Source organism: Mesocricetus auratus, unplaced genomic scaffold, assembly GCF_017639785.1.
Source record: "Mesocricetus auratus isolate SY011 unplaced genomic scaffold, BCM_Maur_2.0 Super-Scaffold_100018, whole genome shotgun sequence".
Classification (NCBI taxonomy): Eukaryota; Metazoa; Chordata; class Mammalia; order Rodentia; family Cricetidae; genus Mesocricetus; species Mesocricetus auratus.
The window spans coordinates 6,472,813-6,477,610 of NW_024429199.1; the positions used below are offsets into that span (position 1 = coordinate 6,472,813).

The 4,798-nt window shown below is 42.1% G+C and overlaps 1 long non-coding RNA gene across 1 annotated transcript; it reads left to right on the plus strand.

Moving 5' to 3' along the window:
• The first annotated feature begins 66 nt into the window (after positions 1 to 66).
• On the plus strand, positions 67 to 3,942 carry LOC121132808. Its single transcript, XR_005869453.1, has 3 exons — positions 67 to 464; positions 696 to 865; positions 1,098 to 3,942. It is a non-coding gene; the product is annotated as an uncharacterized LOC121132808 (long non-coding RNA).
• Positions 3,943 to 4,798: the final 856 nt, after the last annotated feature.

Sequence of the window (4,798 nt, forward strand, 5' to 3'; positions counted from 1 at the left end):
GAACGCGGGTGGCAGCGGCGCCGACGCGCGACACTCGGCGGGGGAGGCCCAGGGTGGCGGGGCTGGGAGGCGGGCGCGACCACTGTGGAGTCGCAGGGGGGAGCGCGGCTGCGGACGGACGCAGGGGCCGGCTGGGAGTGAGCGCCGCCGGGTGGGGCTGAAGGAGTGTAGCGACGGTTTTGTCGCACGCAGTCCGGAGGTGCGAAGGAGGGGACCTCGGCCCCGCGCTCCGAGTCCGGATCCCGCAGCCGTCGGACTCCCCCTCCGATCTGAGCGCAGTGGTTGCGCCTGGGCCGAGCCTGCGCACTCGGCGCCTGCTCAAACGTATCCCGGGCTGTCTGGACCCCTCCGCCGGGGCCCACGCCGCTCCCCTCCCCCACCACCGCGACGCTCCAGCCCCAGCCGCCACGTGCCGCGGGGACCCCGAGGGGGAGCCGCTTAAACGGTCCCCAGGGCTCCAGAAGGTACTGCTCTCCGGCTATGTGGTGGCCGGAGGTTCTCACGCCTTCGGATTCGCGTGCTCTCTTCCCCTCCTCAGCCCCTGGGAACTACTCTTAGTTACCGACTTAGACTTTAATGGCAGGTTGTAAGCATTTATGGTACTCGTGTATAATAAGCACGGTTCTCAGCACGGATCCCTGTTTATAAAGCTGTCAAAAGTGCCGGCATTCACGTGCGTGTCCTTTTCTTTATAGGCTTGAGTAGACGGAGGCGTGTAGTGCTGTCAACGGCTAAGTTATGGTCTGAGGATTTGAGGGGTGTCGAACTTTATCGAACTCCACATGCTTTGCCTACTGCATCAGACTGGATGTGGTACTCGTCGGGCACTGTGAGAAGAGCAGAAATCCAAAGAAGGATTTGAAAAGTTGAGTCCCTGCGTTTAGTAGATTGACATTTATTGAGCACCTGTCTAAGCCAACCTGCAAGGCACAGGGAAAGGATGGGAGCTGACAGTCTAATGTGTCACTCGCATCTCTTAACTATTACCGCTTCCAGTTCCTTCTACATGCACACACTACACACTGCCTCCTCCCTAAAGAGGTGATATTAAAGTCATACTGAGCCACTAACAAAAATAATTATTTTTCTCTTTTCAGATCCCCAGGACTCTCTTGCTTAAAACACCCATCTCCTAGACTTCACCTCAAGGGATGTAGAATTAGCCCAAGGTACCCCTTGTGACAACCCCTTTACTCCCAAGCTTTTATTTGTTAACAAGACCCTGGGAGACTAACCACAGTGGAGAAACACTAGCTTCCATGTTACTGTTCACTATATAGTGTCACTTGCTGAGTTTTGCTTTCAGTTCCAAAGTCAACCATGGAGGATTCTGAAAAACAGAATGAGATACTTTTGTGGACAGTAATGTTCTTCCCTAGACCCAACACAGTGAAGTGTGAAACAAGACTGATTTCTTCAGGGAGACTTCCAGCCTCTCTCCCTTCTGATTTCGGTCCATTTAATACCATGTGTCTTGTAAGCTCTACACTTAACATGTTACAATAGCTTGTCTCAGTAGGATACAGTTTCACAAGATGACAGGCCAACCTTGTCTTGTACATAATTATTTCTCTACTTCAAGCAAGCCACCTGAATTTTCTGTATAAATGGTTTTACCCATAAAATGAGAAACTTGCTTATGTGATTATGAGGAAGCCTCTTAAGAAAATCCACATGGAATTGTTTTTGAAGCACAGGAATAGAAGCTATTAGAAGTTGTAATAACTATTTTGATAAAAGTAATCATAGCTACTACTATTCTTTACCTCAATAGAACCCAACTTTAAACCTCAGGGAAGAGCTGGACAAATCTTACAATTTGTTGTAGAACTTGTGATGTTATTTAATAATTATAAATGGATAGAACAAAGGATTTTATTTTCAGAAACTGGCATTAAAGACTGACCAAGTAATAAGCATTTGCGGTCACATGTATGTCTCTAAGCATCTTTAACTTGACTTAGAAAAGAATTAGTTTTATCAGACCTTTCAAAATGCCAAGTTTTAGATAACATATAAAAGATGGAATCAAATTAAGAGCATGGATAATAGAATATACAGCCAACCATATACCTCTGCCTTCAACTGTTTTTCTCCAACTCCTATTCTGCATATTAAACTTCATTGTACTTGAAGATGCTTAGTACTCTAAGATTATTCAGTAAGGTGATATATTAAATGCTCCAGTCTATTTTAAAAATTAGATCCTGTTTCTGGGTGTGGTGGTGCATGCTTTTAATCCTAACAGTTGGGAGGCAGAGACAGAGGCAGGTGGATTTCTGTGAGTTTGAGGCCAGCCTGGTCTATAATGGGAGTTCCAGGATGCTACTGCTGTTACACAGAGAGACCCTTTCTCAAAAAACTACACACACACACACACACACACACACACACACAGAGATCAGTGCAACAGTTAAAATAATCACTTGGTAAGAATTATAATATAAAATTGTTTCTAATCTTAGGAAGTTTAGACTTGTTAAATTCTGTGTAGCAGTTTCATGAGAAAGCAGAGGTTAGAAGTAACACATAGAGTGTTGTCACAGATTGCAAGCCTCCTGCTGAGTTTCGATCTCTTCCGAATCATGCTTCTATTTTCCCACAGTACTATAAACTTTAATTCATAAATTGGAACAGTAATACCATACACTGGAAGAGAATAATTTAAACCCTGAATTATTTACCATTTTCAAATTGTATGAACCATAGTGTATCTACTAAACTCCTAATTGTCAACATCATTCTCAACTTCCATTTTGCGATGGCCATGTCAGTATCCTTTCCCTGACTAACAGAATTTGACCAAAAACTGTGGAATTTAGTAGTAAGCAATCAGAAAAGAAATGGTTCCCTACTTAATTGCATGTTTGCCTGTTTTTAAGTTGTTATATGTTCTGTGTTACTTTATTGGGCTTAATGAAGATATTTTTTCATGTATATCATGTGTCTTAACCATATTCCCATCTTGTGTTCCCTCATTTCCCATCCCCTTGTCCACTCATGATAATCTCCTTCTGTGCCTCAGTCTTCCTTCTTTTTCATCTCTCTCTCTCTCTCTCTCTCTCTCTCTCTCTCTCTCTCTCACACACACACACACACACACACACACCTATATACAGCTTAGTAAATCTATTAAGAACCTAGGATTCACTAATAAAACATTGTATTTAAGTCTGGCTTCTTTTACTTATATAATTATCTCTAGTTGTATCAAGTTTCTACAAAATGACACAATTTCGTTCTTCTTTATGACTAAAATGACACAATTTCATTCCTCTTTATGACCAAATAAAGTTCCATTGTGCATGAATACATTTCTTTATCCAATCATCTGCTGAAAGACAAGTATAGCTTGACTATTGTGGGTGTTGCTGCCATTAATATGGATGTGCATGTCTCTGTGGTATGTTGAAGGAAGTCCTCCAGAAATATGCCCAGAAGTGGTTTATGAGTTGTATGGTAGTTCTTATTATTGGCGTGAGGAATCTCCATACTGATTTCCATGGTGTCTGGACAGATTATATTCCCACCAACAGTGTACAAGAACTACTTCCATCTTTGTTACCTTTTGTCCTCTTTTGTTTAACTTTTGATAGCCATTCAGACTTAGGTGAGAGGAAATCTCATTGTAGTTTTAATTTCTATGTCCTTGCTGGCTTAGGATATTGAATATTTGTTTCTTTTGTTTGTGGTTCACTGGCCATTGATACTTCACAGTTTTTAAGGGTAGAGAGTTGGGGTTGAGAAAAATATCAACTTTACATATCCAAACTTTCTACGTAGACTAGGATGACCTTGGACTCTGGATTTTCTACCTATACTTGTGTGCCTCATGCCGGATTTTGAACTTCATCTTTTAAAAATTGTTGGTTTTCAATAACCTATTTATTAGCTGGCTTGTTTGGATTTTTGACATTTCATTAAATATCAGATTACATATTCTGATTGTATTAGTTTTTTTTTTTTACTGTTGTGACAAAAAGCCATGACAAAGGCAATTCATAAAAGGTAGTGTTTGAAAGTGGGCTTACAGAAGGTTGGCGTCCATGACAGTGGAGCAGAGGCAAGGCAGTAAGAAGAGGTGAGCGTTCACATCTCAAGCCACAAGAAAGTGACAGAGCACACACTGGGGATGACAGCTTTTTGAAACCTCAGGCTCTCTCCCAGTGACACACCTCCTCCAACAAGGCCACATTTCCTAACCTTTCCCAAACAGTCCCACCAACTAGATACCTGGTATTCAAACATATGAGTCTAGAGGGACCATTTTCATCCAAACCATTACACTGACCATTAATTCTCTATCCCAGTGATTCTCAACCTTCCGAAGGCTGCAACCCTTAGTACAGTTCCTCATGTTGTGGTGACCGCAACCATAAAATTATTGTCATTGCTACTTCATAATGTAATTTTGCTGCTGTTATGAACCATGTTGCAAATATCTGATATGCAACCCATGTGAAAGGGTTGTTAGAACCCCAAACGGGTTGGGATGTAAAGGCTGAGAACCACTGCTCTATCAGTTATATGGTAACAAAAAATGTCTTCCATTCTGTAGGCCATCTCCTCACATGATCATCTGTTTTTGTTATACACAAACGTTGAATCTACTTGCCTGTTCTTGTTATTTCCTGAGGTGTCAGGTGTCCTTTTCAGAAAGCCCTTACCTATATGCCTGTATCTTCAAGTGTTTTCTTCTACAAGTTATGTTAAAGTCTAACATTCAGGTCTTCGATCTATTTGAAATTGATTTTGCGCAGAGTGAGAAATAAGGATATAGTTTCAAATACAGATCTTC